The following is an 18411-nucleotide window of genomic DNA, read 5'->3' on the forward strand; positions in this document are numbered from 1 at the left end:
TTCTCCCCCCCTGAGAACTTTTGTTACCTTGATACTTGTCACATATATCGTATTTGGCTTTTATTCAACTCCTGATTCTTCTAGAAGCTGAGCTGTTCAAGGTCCAGACTCTGTTTTTTATGTCTTTGCAATCTGAACACAGTGCCAGGCCGAAAAAAATAGATACTAAATAAGTTTAAGGGATAGAGGGATGGATAAGTGGTTGGATGGATGGGAGGAAGGATGATGGAGGGCAAGCTGGCCCCCCTTGTGCCGTGTCACCCTCTATGGCCCACACTGCATCTAGAAGCCTAACCACATCACACACTCTAGATCTTTCATCTTCTCTCCACGGCCCATTCAATAAAGTCCAAACTCTTCACCAGGACGTGCATGTGCTCTATGATCTCGATTCTTCTTTCCTCTCTACGCTCATGTCTCAGAGCCACTTGGGCCCCTGACGTGACACCAATTAGAGGTAAGTATCTATATGCTCTAAGATGGAATTACAGCAGAGCCCTTGACGTTGCCTCTTCTCAACTCTATGCTTATCCTGCTCCCCAAGATCTTTCTCTCCTCACTTGGCCCTCTGTTCCCTGGATACCGTTACATCTTTACACCTCAAACTCTTTAATTTGGTTATGTGCTTACCTACTTGTTCCCTGCACCAGCCTATGAGTTCCTGGAGAAAACGGTCCTCAATCGTATTCAGAGCAGAGTAAGAAACTGCACCAGACAGAGAATAGGTAGGTTCTCGATAAACGTGTGAAGATATGATCCTGCGATGGACACAATAATGCCCCCGAAAGATGTCCGTGTCCAAATCCCCACAGCCTGTGACTATGTGACTTTCCCCAGGCAGAAGAGACTTTGCAGATGCAATTAAGTTAAGGATTTTAAGATAAAGAGATTATCCTGGATTATCTGGGTAGGACCAGGTAACCACAAGGGTCCTTCGCAGCTGGGAGTGGGAGCAGGCCGGACTCTGTGACAATGGGAGCAGAGGTCAGAGGGCTGAGGTTTCTGGCTCTGAGGATGGAGGAAGGACCACCCGCCAAAGGAAAGCAGGCAGCCTCCAGAAGGAACCCAGTCCCATTTAGGACCTTGGACCCCTAGAACTGTAAGATCCTACAAACTTCCCAGTCATTTGTTACAGTGGCCATAGGACACCAATGTAAAAGCAGTGGCTGGCACTTTTGAGGGTCCCCTCTCTGTTTCCACGGTGCACAGCCTGCCACACCTGTCTCCTGTAGGGCCTCAAGGCTGAGAGAAGTGTGAAGTGACTGTCCCGTGGGCAGCGATTGGCAGGTGGGGATGGCAACCCAGGCAGCCCGTAGCTGCTCCCCTGGACAAAAGGGAGCAAGGGACCTTCACCTCTGTGATCCAGAGATGCTCAGGTTGACTGGTTCCGTGTCTAAAATGATCCTAGCTCCTTCCTAATCCCAACCCCAGGGGCGGGAGCCTCCCCTCCTCCTTCACTTCTCTTCTCTTTCCCTCCTTCCTGAGGAGGAAGCCAGGAACCTGGAGCTGTGGTCGCCTGTCCTTGCTGGGAGGCAGACGAGCCTGGAGACAGGTCGGGGAGCCAGTCGGGCTGCACCCAGCCCCCGCCCCTACTGTGGCCCCCCACCCCCACTCCAGTCCTGGCCTCCCACGGAGGAGGGGAGTCCTGCGGGTGCCAAGTTGGCCTCGGGCACTGACCAGGTGGGCTGTGGCTTTTCCCAGAAATCTTCACACTGTGCCAATCTTCTCCTGGAATCCACACTGGCCACTGTGCCAGACAGAGTGGTGGTTCTGCTGAGCTGCTGCCAACACCCCCTCCAGAGCCTGATCCTGAGCCCTGCGTCCTCAGCTCTGGGGAGCACGAGCGGAGCAAGAGGAAGTGTGAAGGACTCACAAATATGTGGAAAAATGTGGTCTCCCCCCGTCCCCTCAGCTATCAGAAACACACCTGGGTCGCTCACCAAATTTGCAAAGTTGCAAATCCTAGTACTCGCTGCACTTGAACGTCCTGGAACAGATTTTCTAGATACCAGTTTAGTATGGGTGTATGATATATGGTTTCTTAAAAGTATTTGTTATGTGATACATATATATATTTTTTAAACTTCTTACTCTCTGACCCACTAATTGCACATCTCAGGAATCACGGTAAAAAGGGAAGCCAAACCGAAATAGGCACCTGCCTGAGGATTTATGTAGAAGAATCACCATCGCGGTGAAACTTAGAAGAATTGAAAAAGGAACAACAGAAATGTCGAAAATAAAGGGATCGGTTACATAAATCTTGGTAATCTCAGGTGTCCCGGGGAATGAAGATTTTTATAGGCCTTTTCCAATTTTATTTTATTATTATTTTTATTTTTCTTAAAGAATGAGACCTCAGGAGCCGGGGACAGGGCAGACAGAAGGAGAGGGAGAGAGAGAACCTCAAGCAAGCTCCAACCCCAGTGCAGAGCCCAAGGCTCAATCTCACGACCCTGAGATCATGACCTGAGCTGAAATCAAGAGTGAGACTTAACAAAGTGAGCCACCCAGGCGCCCCGTTTTATATAGGATTTTAATAAGTAAGAGGAATTTTTCTGATAGAGGATTACCTGAGAATAAAATACAAATGTGTATATACTGTTTAATTTAATAAAGATACACATGTGCGCACACACACACACATCTGTGTGCATACAGACACACACATATTTTTAAAAGACTGCACCAGAATGATAAGTGTGGCTATCTTTGTGCTTGGGTTATGGTTTTTATTTTCTTTCTTATAATTATCTGTGTTTTTCAAAATAACATTATATCAATTGTTAAATTTTTAATTTAGTAGGCTTCATGCCCAGTGCAGAGCCCAACATGGGGCTTGAACTCATGACCCTGAGATCAACACCTGAGCTGAGAACAAGAGTTGGATGCTTAACCGACTGAGCCACCCAGTGCCCCAAAGTCTATGCTACTTTTATCATTTTTTTAAGATTTTATTTATTCATGAGAGACACAGCGAGAGAGGCAGAGACATAAGCAGAGGGAGAAGCAGACTCCCTGCAGGGAGCCCTATGTGGGACTGGATCCCAGGACCCCAGGATCACGACCTGAGCCAAAGGCAGATGCTCAACACTGAGCCACCCAGCGCCCCAAAGTCTATGCTACTTTTAAATCAGAGTACACAGGCATCATTTTCTTAAGCCATATCAGAGATGCCCTGTCTCGTTCATTCATGACATCCACCAAATGCCTACTGTGTGGTGAGCACTGGTCAGGTCAGGAGGACGTGAAGCCCTGGGGTGAGTCCCTTGGAGGAGCTCTCTGGTTTTTGTGGGAGGCTGCAGCCGCAAGGGCTCTGGGACACAGAACCTTTCATGAACACCTTTTTTGTGATTAAAAAAAAAAAAAAAAAAAAAACAGGTCTGTCCACGAGCTGTGCCAATAGCAGCCCATTAAGCAACAGACCTGGGGCGGGCCAGCAGACCTCACCTTGGAACGGGCCTCAAACGTGCCTTCCCAGGAAGGACTCCAGGCCTCTCTGGTGGGCGTTTATATTTTTGGAAACAAAATCCATCAACAACAGGCAAAAGCATTTTCTGCCTCTGCTTTTCAGGGGTCTGGTCCTGACTTTCCAAAACCCAGATCTAATCTCAAGAAACTCTGTCACAGACCCCTCCCTCTCCTACCTCGGCTGCCCTGGGTGCCCCCAGCACCAAGCCCTCCTCCTGCCCCCTTTCCTGCAGTGTAGACGGCTCCCTGTTCCTGGAAGGCCTGGCCCTGCTGACGGAGAGGTTGAGAACAGAGGGTAGGAGCCAGAGACCTGAGTCTAAATCCAGCTTCACCACTTGCAAGCTGTACCACCTTTGAGCAAATCACTAACCCCTTAAAGCTCTGTTTCTTTGCCTGAAAAATGAGTTAATCCAGTGTTTTTCAAGGAAGGGAATGTATGAGTGCTCATCAATTTGAGTAAGTATTTCCTGAGTTCTTACTGTGTGGGGCCCCCCCAATACACAGGAGAGGCTGTGGCCATAATCACACTTGGGAAAAGAAGGAAAAAAAGCCCTGATTTGTGGCTCTTGCCAGTTTCCGTGGTGTGAATACCCTCACCGTCATCGATCTCAAGCTACCAACAATTGAGCTGGTTGGCAAGAAAGACCCCTGCATATTTAACAGGCCTCTTTCAGGATCTTATGAGCTTCTTCCCACCATTCGTCCCCAGAGGACAAGCTTGGTCCTGGTCTTCATGGTCTCATGGTTTAATGGGAAGAAACCAAGAACGATTTGTGTAATTATTGAATATCTATCTGTCTTACCTCTAGACTAGTGGCTTTGTGGTGGCAGGAACCACTGTTTAACTTTGGAGAAAATTTTTCCTCGCCACATATTACTCAGTCCTGGGGGATGGTAGGTACCTAATAATACCTGTTAGATGAATGAATACATGTGTGTTTTTTTTTTTAAGACTCATGTATTTATTCATGAGAGACACACACACAGAGAGACAGAGATATAGGCAGAGGGAGAAGCAGGCTCCTTGCAGGAGCCCGATGCAGGACTCGATCCTGGATCCCAGGATCACGACCTGAGCCTAAGGCAGCCACCCAACTGCTGAGCCACCTGGGCGTCCCAATAAATGTCTTTGATAAAAAACAAGATGTATGAAAGTCAGCTAAATGCACAGATGGGGAGTCATAGGGAATGAGTCTTTCTATAGGTGTCTTCTCTGAGGAAGAGATTTTGAAATTAAAAGAAACAATATATTTCAAGGACATAGTACAGTGTCCGTTGCATAGAACGTACCCAACACATAGTACCTAATGTTCCCTTTCTTTGTTCTTTGCAGCCAAATATCATGAACACCACAACCCAAATGGCGCCACTTCCTGTCACAGTCACCTCTGACTTCCTGCTCTCTATTTCTGCCAGAGAATGGAGAACCCCCACCCCCACAGGGGCTATGCCACAGCTTCCTGGAGGAACCTGGATCTTTCTCTTACCCATGACCCTGGTGGCTAAGCTGAGGCCTCTGCACATTTTTGCATCCATGTTCTGGAATGTTCCAACATGGAGCTTTGAGTCTTCTCTCCATGAGAAGTGGCCCCGGGAGCCTGTGGACAGTGGGAGGAAGGCAATAGGATTATAGCTGGCTTGTGTGAGGCCACAGGTCTGGTCTAGGCCCAGCCCTGGTTGTGAAGACCTGGCTGGATTCCTGGCCATCACCTTGAGGAAGTCCCCACAACCTTTGGGGATTCGGTTTCCTAATCCGTAGGGGGAGGATTTGACCCAGTAGTGTCTGTGCCTCCTTCCAGCCCTAACATGTTGTGATTATATCAGTAGACACTCTCCTAAATGTCTTTGATGTCTTCAAACTCTCTGGGCCTCAAGAACAAGCTGTGCCTTGCATGTGGCCACAAAAGAGCCTCTGGCAAGAACACACAGCCTGGATCCCTATGTCCTTGGAGACGCGGTTTGAGGACTAGGGGTGTCCTCCTGACCCTATCACCTCTCTTACTTTCCTCCCCTATTGCTCTTCTTCTTCCCAGGGATCAGCCTTCCTGGGGCACATTGCCTGCTCCAAGTGGCTCAACAGGATCTCAAGCCAACGAGCATGCCCATATACACCCACCTCTTAAAAAAAAAAAAAAAAAGATTTATTTATTTGAGAGACAGAGAGGAGAGCGAGCGCGCACAAGTGGGGAGTGCAGAGGGAGAGGGAGAGAGAATCTGGAGCAGACTTCCCTGCTGAGGGCAGAGCCTGATGTGGGCTCCATCCCAGGACCCCGAGATCACCTGGGCCAAAGTCAGATACTTAATGGACTGAGCCATCCAGATGCCCCCATGCCAATCTTTTCTTACTACCCTGTGTGTAGAAGTCCCATCTCTGCTGGAAAACATCTAGCCGTGGGGAGCTCCCTCCCTTTCAGAATGAGGCTTTCCATCATTGGGATGCTCTGGGAGCGTGGGGTGAGGCAGTGGAGCTGGATAGGCAAAGCGGGGCGCCAACCCCTCCTAAGCACTTTCTGTGTGCCAGCCACTCGGACACAGCTTTCCTGACTTGGGGAGGCATGGCTAATTACCCTCATTTTAGACCCAAGGAAACTGATGCTCCGGGACACTGAGCCACTAGCTGGGGGACGCACAGCTGGGATGCCCCAGCTACTTCACATGCTGCCTGGTGCTCCTGACCCCGGGAGGGTGACAGGCCCTGTGCCATATCCACCCACACACCTCTCATAGACCCGCCAGGTCTCTGGGGACCCTCAGGACAAACTCACACCACTTGTGTTGTCCCGAGACTAAGGGGAAGGGCACCCCCCCATTTATCGGGGACTACTTAGGCACCCAAAATACTCTCAACGGCTCCTCCTTCCATTGTATCATACACCCCTCACTCATCACAGGCCGTAGAGTTAATGGTTCACAAGCATCTGTTGAACTGACAAAGGCATGTCCCCTGCAGACGCAGACACGGAGGCTCCCGGTGGCTGGGCGACCCACAGCAGGGAAGGAGAGCTGCGCCCCGAACCCAAGGTCAGTGGGCCCAGGGCGCAAGAGGCCGCGTGTTCTCAAGCACGTGGGATTTGCCCCCAGCCTGAAGTCCCTGGGAGACTGGGGCCAATCAGCTGTGTTTGGAAAAGGCAGGTGCGGAGGCCTCAGGACCCCAGTTACTCATTACCTTTTATTAAATGCTGGTATCGCAAAGCCTCATAAATAGGCCAAGGGGTGCTAAGTCATCTAAAGGCCAAGCCAGACAAACAAGAGCCTTACTGATTAACCATCCTGCTTTTCAGGCCTACCAGCTGCTCGGCCGCCCTGGGGTGGGGATTGGGGGTGGGGGCGGGGGGGGTGCGAGGCCAAAACCGCCACCTCCGCCAGAGTGGCCAAGCCTCAAAGGCTGGGCTTGTTTTCAGGCCTGGCTGTCAGGAATCTTGAAAACCAACAGTGGCACCCTCGACTTCGGTGCCAACTTCTGGAGCCTCCGAAAGTCCCTGTTGTGCGCGTTTGTCGGGGAAGGCGCCCCTTGAGTCCTGCATCCTCTGACACACACAACCCCACCCCCCCCACCCCGCCCCCCGCCTGGAGAGCCACTGTGGGGAAACTGGCTTTCTCCCACCCTCCCCTGAGCATCTGGGGGCTTGGCTGTCTCCCATCCCTGGGGACCCAGGGCCTCGGCCACCACCTCTCCCCTGGAGTTCAGGCTGGATCAGAGTCAGGGGCGCTGGCAAACACCCTCTGGCATCCTCGAGATGAGCCCACCAGTCATCTCAGCTTCAGAGTTTCCACGCATCTCATTTGCGGAGAAGCAGGAAATGCAGGCAGAAAACATCCAGAGAAGCAAGTGACAACTGTAAACAGGTTCTGGAGTCTTTCAAAGCCCCCACAGCACTGTCTTGGTGGAGGATGTCTACCTTCGCTCTGGGGGCCCCAGGAGAGAATCCCCAGCTCCCACAGGCTGCCCACCGCCCCTTGGCTCAGGACCCCGTGTCACTGTGTCGTCACACCTGTGTCTGGGACTTTGCCTCCCCCTGCCTCCCTCTTATAAGCGCCCCTGTGAAGACACTGCACCCCCCCCCCCCCAGGTAATGCGGGATGAGCTTCGCATCACAACATCCTTAACTTAATCATATCTGCAAAATCCCCTTTCAAAGTAAGCTAACATATTCTCTGGTTCCTGGGGGTGAGGACCCGGACATCCCTGGGGAGGAGGCCATCCTCAGCTGACAAGGTCTCTTTGCAACGATCACTGACAGACACTATGTCCTGAGGCCACCAGGCTTCCTCCCCACTGACCAACGGGGCGGGCGTCCTGAGCTTTTACTTCCTTGGAGCCATCCTCAGGGTGACAAGATGCACCTGTCTGTGTCCTGGCGGGAAGAGCTGGGGTGCATCCTCATCCCCTTGGAACCTGTCAACCGAGACTCCTCTCTCAGCCTCGACTATGCTAAGGTCACGAGTGACCTTGGGAAACCTGCCACTGCCTTTCACCGTCCCTTCCTCCTCGCACAGAAGGGTCAATGCCGTCCCCTCCCCAAAGCTATCATGAGGATGGGTGGAAATGGTAAACTGTAACTCAGATAACGCAGAGGCCCATAAAGGCCTCCTTGCCCTTTGGAACAAGGATAAGATCTCCGGAAAATGCAGCCCCGATTCTGGCGCCCGTAGGCTTTAAACCCTCCAGGGGCTTCCAGCAGCACTTCCAGGTGCCGTCAAGTGTCCCCCGGAGGCCTGCAGGGTCTGCACAGGGTTCGGCCCCCACCACCCCTCCACCCTCACCCCAGATTGTCCACACTGGCCGCTCCAGTTGCTTGAACCCACCAACCAGGGCCTCCCTTGTTTTCCTTTCTGTGCCGGAACATGCAACCCCAGCAGTGTGAACCTGGGGTCCCTCCTGCCCTTTAGATCACAGCCCAGGTCCCGTCTCTATAGACAAGCCTGACTCACACGGTGTGATTGGTTCCCCACTTACTCCCCGTCACCGTCACCCACACTGTTTCTTCTCCTTCACTTGTCACCTTCTGTCTCCTGCTGGGCACCCAGCCGACCACACCTGCCCGCTTCCCTGCCCTGAGGTGTGGCCATGGGACAGCGCCCTCAATGATGGCACGGGCGGGACTGCTGCGCTCTGTTTGCAGTGCTGGCTTGTGAGAACCTCCTGCAGGGTCCTCTCTGCTCCGCCGGGCCCTGTCCGCAAGGCCTGTAGGTCCCAGCCGATGGGGAGGCATGTCACAGGATAGAGCTTGCACCCCCAACCCCCAAATCAGGGAAGACCTGATAAATACCCACGTTGGGTTTCTCTGCGAGTAAGAAATGCACTTTTATCGTGTGAGGTGCTGAGATTTGAGAGTGTCCAGTCCATGCTGACACTTTTATTTGTATTTATCAGTTTACTGTCCATCTCGCCACAATGTCTGCTCCGGGAGACTATCTGGGTCCCTATGGACACCTCGGCTCCTGGCACCGACTCTGGCACAATGTGGATGGACGACCAGAGCTTGTGGAACAAATGAATAGACGAGAGAAATAATAAGATTGGCCTGACCTCCCTTTCTACACTCTAGAAAAACCCAAAGTCCACCCCAAGTTTTTGCAAATCCCCAGGCACTTTGGACTCCAGGACTCAGAGTTCAGGCATTTTGTCACCCTTTCTGCCGGGGTCAGTAAGTCTAGGTGTCTTCATGCCATCTTTACTCACATCATGACAGGTCACAGGTGGAACCTCACCCTCATCTGGGCACCCATGTGTGGGAGCCCACACGCACATGTGTGCGCACGCACACGCCGGCCCGGGGTCTCTGTGGGTCATGGGCACTTGACCATGGTCTTTGGGAGGCAGAGGATGGCATTCACGGCAATGCCCACAGCTTTCATAGGAAGTCAACACCCCGGCTTCAATTTCTAGGGCCCCCCACATCTCCATCCAGACACCTCCCCTGTCATTTCAGCCACATGTTGTTCCAACCACCTGTTAGTTTCTTGGCTTCTTTCCTCTTCCTCCTCTTCTCTCTCCCTCCTCACCATTGTGCTGCTCTTCTAGGCTCTTCTACTCCATGACCTCACCACCCCCCCCATCCAGGGGAACACTCTGTCCCTGCCTTCTGACTCTGGGTAGGCCCGCAAGTGCATCCCCCCAGGTAGGGTGAGGAGGGAGTAATAGTTCTGATCCCAGGTCACATAAGGCCAGGTGGCATCTGCCTCTCCCGCCGGGACCCTCGGCTTCTGGAAGCCTAAGCTGACATGCAAGAAGTCCAGATCTCTTGAGGCCACCAGGCTGTGATGAAGCCCGGACCACATGCCGAAGCTGTGCTGGGTGCTCCGGTCACCAGCCCCAGTGGAGGCTGCCTCAGCCACCAAACTGGCCAGTGCAGAGGCCTTTGGATGTTTCCAGCAACCCGATGGTGAGACATTCCGCGGAGTCTTCCCAGCTGAGGCCCAGGCAGCGTGGAGGAGACACAAGCCACCCTTGCTGGGCTCCATCCCAATTCCTGACTCATAGGATTTCCGAGCAAAATAAAATTGGGGGTTTTCGCCACCAGGTTTGGGGGGGCTTTGCTCTCCAGGGACATTAGAAACGGGAACAGCTCTTCCCTGCTGTCTCAGAGGGAAGTTTCCCCTCATTTTCTTAAGCCTGGCAAGTCAACCGTTTCTTTTGTTGTTTTCCTCTGCCTTCAGGGTCTCAGATTCCACCCCAAGTGGCTTGTTAAGGTATTTTTTCCTAAACAAAACTCTCTTAGAGGTGTTCTGATGCCAGCAATTAAGATAGCAAAGTGTTTTATCTCTGCCAAGTGTTTGAGTGCTTGGCACATGCATATGCTCAATTAATGTTAGTTTTAAATTCTGTATTCTTTTCTGAACTCCCGGGGAGCTGGAAGGTGAATAAAAGGCTGGGTTAAGGGAGTAACTTTTGGATTCCAGAAATAGGCGTTTGGCTCACTCGGGCCCCAGCGTTTGTAGGAAGCAGGATCCAGCAACAAAAGAGCCCTTATCAGGAGGCTTAAATAGAGACAATTAATACAGAGAAACAGGTACAATGGTGTCTGAAGAGTTGAGAAGACTTGCATGTAGGGTTGCCAGATAAAATACAGGGAAGCTAGTTAAATTTGCATTTCAGATAAATAATGAATATAGTGTGTGTGTGTGTGTGTGCACGCGCAAGTATATTCCATGCATATTTGGGAAAACTTACTCTTAAAAAAACGATACGTCATTTATCTGAAATGAAAACTTAACTGGCCGTCCAGTATTTTTATTGACTAATCTTGGTAAACTCTCCTCACGGGACTCTTTGCGGCATCCTGGAGCTTAGCAGCATAGAAAGCATCTCTTCCCGGCGTGGGGGACGAGGGCGGAGGGGCTGATACCAGGGTCCCGGGGCTGAGGGTGTCCCCCGCCGCCCCCCCCACCCCGGTGCTGGCACCCTGTTAGGGACCGAGGGGCTGGGGCTGGGACCAGGGAGGGGATACCCAGCCAAAAGCAGGGGCCAAGGAGCCTGGGACATGTAGTTTGCAAGGGTCAGCCCTCTGGGGCAGAGCAGACAAGGGTCCCGGGTCCACACTATAAATAGCATCATGCTTATCAAAAATATATCAGACCTCTCCAACTGTGTCTTGAACCCTCCCAATGTTTGTGGCACCATATTAAGCAATTCATAGGCATGTTGTCATCCAGCCCTTGACCAAACTATGAGGAAGGCGCGATTCTTTTCTACATTTTACCAATGAGGACATTGAGAGATTAAGAAATTTGACCAAATGCCACGCAGGAAGTGTGTGTCAGCGTCAGGTCTTTCCTACATCAGCCAGAGGTGCTTCGGCCCCCTGGGCAGACAGGGAGAAAGGCGGAGGTCACAGAGCAGCGGGCAGCACCGATGCATCCAGACTGTTGACCTAGAAGGGCCACCCTGATCCGAGGCCGCGTGCTCTGGCTAAGGCCTGAACCTGAAAAGCCTTCTCTCTCTTGCTCTTCCCAAGGGCATCAGCTGTGTTTGCTCTTTTCTTGCAACACCCAAAACGTACATGTTGGCAGCCACGACAGTAGAAAGCAGCAGAATGGAATAGTTCAGAGCCTGCACCCTGAAACCAGGTGACCCATCCAACTCCTGGCTCTGCCATGGCCTCGCTCCGTAACTTTGGGCAAGCTGCGGAAGCTCCGGGCCTGTTGTTCTTCAGCTATAGGGTGGGGCTGCTGCTGCTGCTGGGGATGATGATCTCAATGATGATGGTGGTGACGATGACGGTGATGCTGATGTCTACATACCCCGCCATGCAGACGCTTCATTGCTCTGGACTGCTTCTATGCGTAAGGCCAGCAGCAGCCCTGCCCATTGACGAGACGGACCAGTGAATGCATCCACGTGAAGCCCCGGTACCCAGCCTGGCCCATAGCCTGCACCCGATTGATGTAGGCCGCTATGATGTACGTTCCAGAATCAGCTAAGAGCAGGACAGTGTTCTAAGCACCGAGGACACAAAATTAAAAGGCTCTGTGTGCCGAGAGATAGGGAGGTGAGAGGGACCGGGAAGTGCACTATTTTAGAAAGTTGGGGTCTCGCGAGGACAGAGGACAGAAGGGACCAGGACTGAAGAGGAGTTGGTCCTCTAGAGATCACAGGAAGGACACCTGAGGTGGGACGAGCCAGGACAAAAGGCATGGGGGAGAGCAGACCTCCAAGTGGGGGCGATGATGAGATGTGGGGACCACAAGCAGGGCGGAGGGAGATGGAGCAGAAGGGGTAATCGAGACACAAAGGCTGGAGAGGGACGCCTGGGTGGCTCAGCGGTTAAGTGTCTGCCTTCAGCCCAGGGCGTGATCCCGGGGCCTGGGATTGGTTCCTGCATCGGGCTCCCCGCGGGGAGCCTGCTTCTCCCTCTGCCTGTGTCTCTGCCTCTCTGTGTGTCTCTCATGAATGAATGAATGAATGAATGAGATCAATCTTAAAAACAAACAAGGCCTCATGAAAGACAGCAATGCTGCTTTGTTGTGGGGCCTTGGATAAGTCCCCTCACCTTCCTAGAGCGGAGCTGGTGGCCTGGGCTCTCAGCTCCGTGCAAGAGTCGTAACCAGCAAATATGACGGGGGCACTGATGTGGAGGGGGCAAAGCAGCTCCGGCCCAGGGCACAGTATTTCTGGGCATGCCTGAACCCCATCCCCAAGTGCCCGCTGTTCTAGGCTGATCCTCCCGCCCCCTCCACGCGAGGCTCTTGTCCGAGGCTCTGCTGACCCGAGTCCTCGGCCTTCCGGGGTCTGTTCCCTCCATCCCACCGGAGGCCCCTCCTCCAGGTCTCGTAGAAGAGCAGAGCGGGCAAGGCCCGTGGGGATCACGTCACCCAGACTTCTTCTTTTATAGATGAATAAACTGAGGTCAGAGAAGGGACGGGGGTGGGGGGTGGGGGGTGGTGGTGGTCCTGGGGCTCTCCAGGAGGTAGTGAATGATGCGGGGAGGGCTCTCTGAGCCCTTGTCCCTCATATTCTGCTTCAACGCGTCCCTTCACCCAAGCTGCCCATCCATCCGGCATCTTTTTAAAAAGATTTTATTTATTTATTTATTTATTTATTTATTTATTTATTTATTTATTTATTTAAGAGAGAGAGAGGGAGAGCACGAATAGAGGTGAGGGGCAGAGGGAGGAGCAGGCTCCCCCCTGAGCAGGGACTGGGTGATCATGACCTGAGCCAAAGGCAGATGCTTCGCCGACTGAGCCACCCAGCCACCCGCCTGCATCCAACATTTTTTATATTTTTTCCTTTTTTTTAAATAATAAATTTATTTTTTATTGCTGTTCAATTTGCCAACATACAGAATAACACCCAGTGCTCATCCAACATTTTTTAAAGCGATGCCTTTTTCCACTTTTTAAAGCAACGGAGCACACCTGCTTGCCGCCAGGTGCGGGGAGCACAAGCCTCACACATGTCCGATGAACAGCTCCCCACGGACCGACGTAGGCAGAAAGGCGAAGGAATGATTCTGCTAGATTGAGCCTGGCGGCTGTGCTGGGGCTCGGGGAGCCTGATGAGGCACAGCACGGGGGTGCAGGGGGGAAGGGGTGATGCTGGGGTCCAGAGGGCTGCTCCGTCCCCGGCCCGGCCCGCAAGCGCAAAAGCAAGAGAGGAGGCAATCGGTGCAGCCAGAGCAAGGCACGCAGAGCCGGGGAGGTGGAGGCAGGGGCCGGAGCTGGGATGAAGTTTCCGGAGGGGGGTGGGGGGATCGGGCCCAAGGAGGAGCGTGACCAGGGGCGTCACCTGAGCAGCCCTGCTGCCCTGGCACTCCAGTGCAGCTGTGCCTAGGTGCCTCGGGACCCTGCTCCTCCCTGGCCACAATGAGCCCTGCATCGGTCCCCTTTAATAGGAAAGGTCAGCTGGCAAAGGGGAAGCCACGTTGCTGTAACGGGAAGTCTGATTTCCAGGACGTGCCATGCAATCACAGCCCTATTTCTGGAACAGTTCTACGGGTTCCAATGTCTTTTGAAAACTCCAGTGAAACCCCGCAGGCCAGCAGACAATGGGAGGGTTCTTCTCGGCTTTTCTCTCCCCTTGTCCTCGTTGTTCATGGTCCTTCTGTCCCAAAGGCCTGGCTGTGGGGAACGTGTAGCCCGCACCCCTGAGTTCAGGGCTTCCAGAAGAATCCCCACCCAGGGGACACAGGCCTGGACGGCTGCCTGGGGACGGGGCTCAGAGGGAGCTCGTGCCTCCCTGACCTCTGGCCGTGGGCCCAGAGGTGCAGACACTGACCCCTAGATTCTCGCCAAAACAGGCCAGTCAGGGAAACGGGGTCAGAGCTTCCCACTGCGGCTAAGACCCCAGAGACTCGGGAGCAAGTCTTCTATTTACCCTGACCCCTAGCTTCCACATGCATAAAAGGGATTATTGTTAACACATGTTTCACCACCTCCTAGGGCTCCTCTGGTCAACTGAGAAGATACAGGAGGAAAAAAATACATATTAGTGTTTTAATTATTTTTTTGAAATTTAGGTGACATCCATGTAACGCATAGTCAACATTTTACAATGTACCACCCAGGGGCATTTAGTACTTTTATTGCGCTGCAACCGCCACTTTTTTTTTTTTTTAAGATTTTATGTATTTATTCATGAGAGGCAGAGACACAGGCAGAGGGAGAAGCAGGCTCCCCGTGGCGGGCCTGATGCGGGACTCGATCCCAGGACCCCGGGGTCATGGCCTGAGCCGCAGGCGGACGCTCAGGTGTCCCTGCAACCACCACTTCTATATAGTTCCAGAACCTTCGCATTGACCCAGAATCTAACCCTGTGCCCACAAAGCGGAAGCTCCCATGCCCCTCTCCACACCCACCAGCCCTGGCAACTACTTCGCCGCTTTCCGTCTCTACGGATCCACAAATTCTGGCTGTTTCACATAAACAGGATCCTATAATATGTGGCCCTTTGTGTGTGGCTTTGTTCACTTCATATGATGTTTAAATACGAGGTGCACCCACTTATCAGGGGATGCCTGGGTGGCTCAGCGGTTGAGAGTCCGGCCTTCGGCCCAGGGCCTGATCCTGGGGTCCCGGGATCGAGTCCCACGTCGGGCTCCCTGCATGGAGCCTGCTTCTCCCTCAGCCCGTGTCTCTGCCTCTCTCTGTGTGTGTCTCTCATGAATAAATAAATAAAATCTTAAAAAAAAAAACACTTATCAGGACATCATTCCTTCTTACAGCTGAAGAATATTCCGTTTCATGATACATCGCAGGGTATGCATGTTCTGCCCGGAGACACCTGGGATGTTTGGACCTCTTGGCTCTCGTGTATAGTGCGGCTAAGAACATTCGCGTACATGTGTTTGAATAGCGGCTCTCAATTATTTGGGGTGTATACCTATGAGTGGGAGGTCGTGGGCCATATGGTAAGTGCATGGAGCTTTCGGAGGACCCGCCAAGCTGGGCCTCAGCCATGCCATGTTCCGTTTCCACCTGCAGGGAGACAAGCTTTCCGGTTCCTCGACGTCTCTGCCCACATTTGTCATTTTTTTTTCTTTTTTCTTTTTTTGATTACGGTCATCCAAGTGGGTGTGATGGTGACTCTCATCAAAGTAATGACTAATGACGTTGAGCATCTTTTCATGAGCATGTCGTCCATTCCCATAACTTCTTTGGAGGGATATCTGTTCAAAGACTTTGATTGTTTTTTTTTTTTAATTTTATTTATTCATGAAAGACTCAGAGAGAGAGAGAAGGGCAGAGACACAGGCAGAGAGAGAAGGAGATTCCATGCAGGGAGCCCGACGTGGGACTCAATCCCGGGACCCCAGGATCACACCCTGGGCCGAAGGCAGACGCTCAACCGCTGAGCCCCCCAGACATCCCACTTTTGACTGATTTTAAGTTTTTAAGTAGACTGTTTTTAAGTGGATTACCTTTCTGTTGTTGAGGTGCAGGAGTTCTTTATATATTCTGGAAATCATCAGGGACATGATTTGGAAATAATTTCTCCCATTCTTTAGGGTTTTTTAAAATTAATTAATTAACTTATTTATTTATGATAGTCACACAGAGATTGAGAGAGGCAGAGACACAGGCAGAGGGAGAAGCAGGCTCCATGCACCGGGAGCCCGACGTGGGATTCGATCCCTGGTCTCCAGGATCGCGCCCTGGGCCAAAGGCAGGCGCCAAACCGCTGCGCCACCCAGGCATCCCCCCCCCCTTTTTTTTTTTTAAAGAATTGATTTTTAGTACTGGTTAGAAATAATTTAAAAGAAAAATGTTCTGTGTTGGTAGCTTCAGCATTGCCTCATCGGCCTCGCTCTTTCCCTCTCCTTTTTTCCCTCCTGTTCATTCTTCCTCCTCCTTCTCTTCCTCGTCCTCCCCCTCCTCCTCCTCTTTCATCTTCCTCTTTTCCTTCTTTTTTTTCCTCTCTCTCTCCCTTACCCCCTCTCTCCACAGAGATAGAGAAATGACTTTAGACTTCAGTAAGAGATGCCAATCATAACTTTCAGAAGTTTTCAACTCCTTTGGGACGCCTGGATGGTTCGCAGAGGAGCATTGCAAACTGTTCCTTTGCGGAATAATGGAGCTGGTCATCCTCCGAGTGGACCTCTGAGCCTGGGGGTGCAGCAAAGCCCTGACCGAGTCTTGGCCAGGAGCAAGCCCCAGCAGTGGGGACCTGGGCCTTACCATCACAGATTCCTGCCATGCAAACCTCTCCGATTCCTCACACACACATGCATCGTGCCCCCCTGGGCCAGGCTCTGCGCTCACTTGTGGAAAGGCAGGGTGGGCCCAGTGACGAGCAGCTCGCGTCCCTGTGGGGGAGACGCCCCCTTCCCCCCCAGCCCTGACAGTAGTGGGGCTGCGTGCAGAGCTGGGGCGTGCAGAGTGGATGCCGCTGGGCTCTGCAGCCCCAAGTCCTGCCCAGTCTGTCTCTGACTCACTGGGTGTTGTGTCCCTGCCAAGTATTTTACTTTGTCAGCTCGAGTTTGCACACCTGTTCCTGGCTGGGTTTTGCTCCACGGGAGCAAGGATGTGAAACACCTTATGCATTTTATGTAAATATATGTTCAACCATCACACCAAGTGTTCTTTGGGTGATGGCACTTTAGATTTCCCCACTCACTCTGGTCTGTAGCCTTCGGTGCTCTGCATTTTCCTGAGGATAAAGCCCAGTTCCCCACAAATTCCCAAGGTAACACGATCCTGCAGCCCCACTCCCCAGCTCTTGCTCCTGCCTCCCTGTCTCAGTGTCACTGGGCACCTTCCAGCTTTGTGACTGTGCTACACACTCTCTCACCTCAGGGACTTTGCACGTGCTCTTCCCTCTGCCCAGCACCCCCTCCCACCCTTTCCTTGCATGGGTCACCATCCTCGCACCCAATGTCTCATCCCAGTGGCCTTTTCCTCCGGGAAGTCTCCCTTGATCTCTCTAGACAAGCTCAGACCCTGTGCTCCATGCAACTCTGCATTTCTTCTTCTTTTTTTTTTTTTTTGTTTCAAAATTTAAAACTTCTTTTTTAAAAAATTAATTTATTTTGTTTTTTTTATTGGAGTTCAATTTGCCAACATACAGAATAACACCCAGTGCTCATCCCATCAAGTGACCCCCTCAGTGCCCGTCATCCAGTCACCCCATCCCCCCGCCCTCCTCCCCTTCCACCACCCCTTGTTCGTTTCCCAGAGTTAGGAGTCTCTCATGTTCTGTCTCCCTCTCTGATAGTGAAAGGGAATAAAGGGGAAAAGAGAAAAAATGAGTGGAACTCTGCATTTCTGGAGCCACACGTCACACTGTCTTCTGACGGCTGGCTTGACCATCTGCACCAGAAAAACAAGACGGTTACATCAGGAAAGTAAAGGAATGTCCTCCCACGGCTGCCACGGTGCTCAACACTCAACAAATGCAGATGGATGAATAAATATGGTCCCTACCCCCAGGCTGTCTGGGGACATCTGGATCCCAGGCAGGGCCCAGACTGAAGTCTCATGCACAGGGAGGCAGCTGGCGAATGCAGCGTCTGGCCCTCTTCTCAGCTGGAACCCTCCTGCCCATCCTCTGCGCTCAGGCCAGCGTGGCCCGGCCGGCTGGAGGTCTCAGACGGGATCAGGATCAGGATCACCTGAATGCTGCCCACCCCTCCCCTGATCAGGCCAGGCCACGATGGAAGCACATAGCCCATCTCCTCTGGCCGCTCTGTGAGGCGGATTCAATGTTTGCTAAACTCGACCGCCATCCCTTGATCCTGGGTTTCCAGGTCCTGTCGCCCGTGGGCTCCAGAAGGAGGTGAGGCCGGGCTCTGAGCTGCACCAGGATGGTACCGTTGTCGTTCTCATGAGGCCGTTGGGAGAACTCAGCGAGGAAGCGCACGATCCGTGTCGGGCAAACAGAAAGGACTTATGGAGACTCTATCACTCGAAGCCCATTTTACAGGTTAAGAAACTAAGGTTCCCAGATATCAGGTCCCCTCCCCACCCCCGCCCCAGTCTTACAAAGCTAATGAGTCACAG

This window comes from Canis lupus, chromosome 13, assembly GCF_011100685.1.
Source record: "Canis lupus familiaris isolate Mischka breed German Shepherd chromosome 13, alternate assembly UU_Cfam_GSD_1.0, whole genome shotgun sequence".
NCBI lineage: Eukaryota > Metazoa > Chordata > Mammalia > Carnivora > Canidae > Canis > Canis lupus.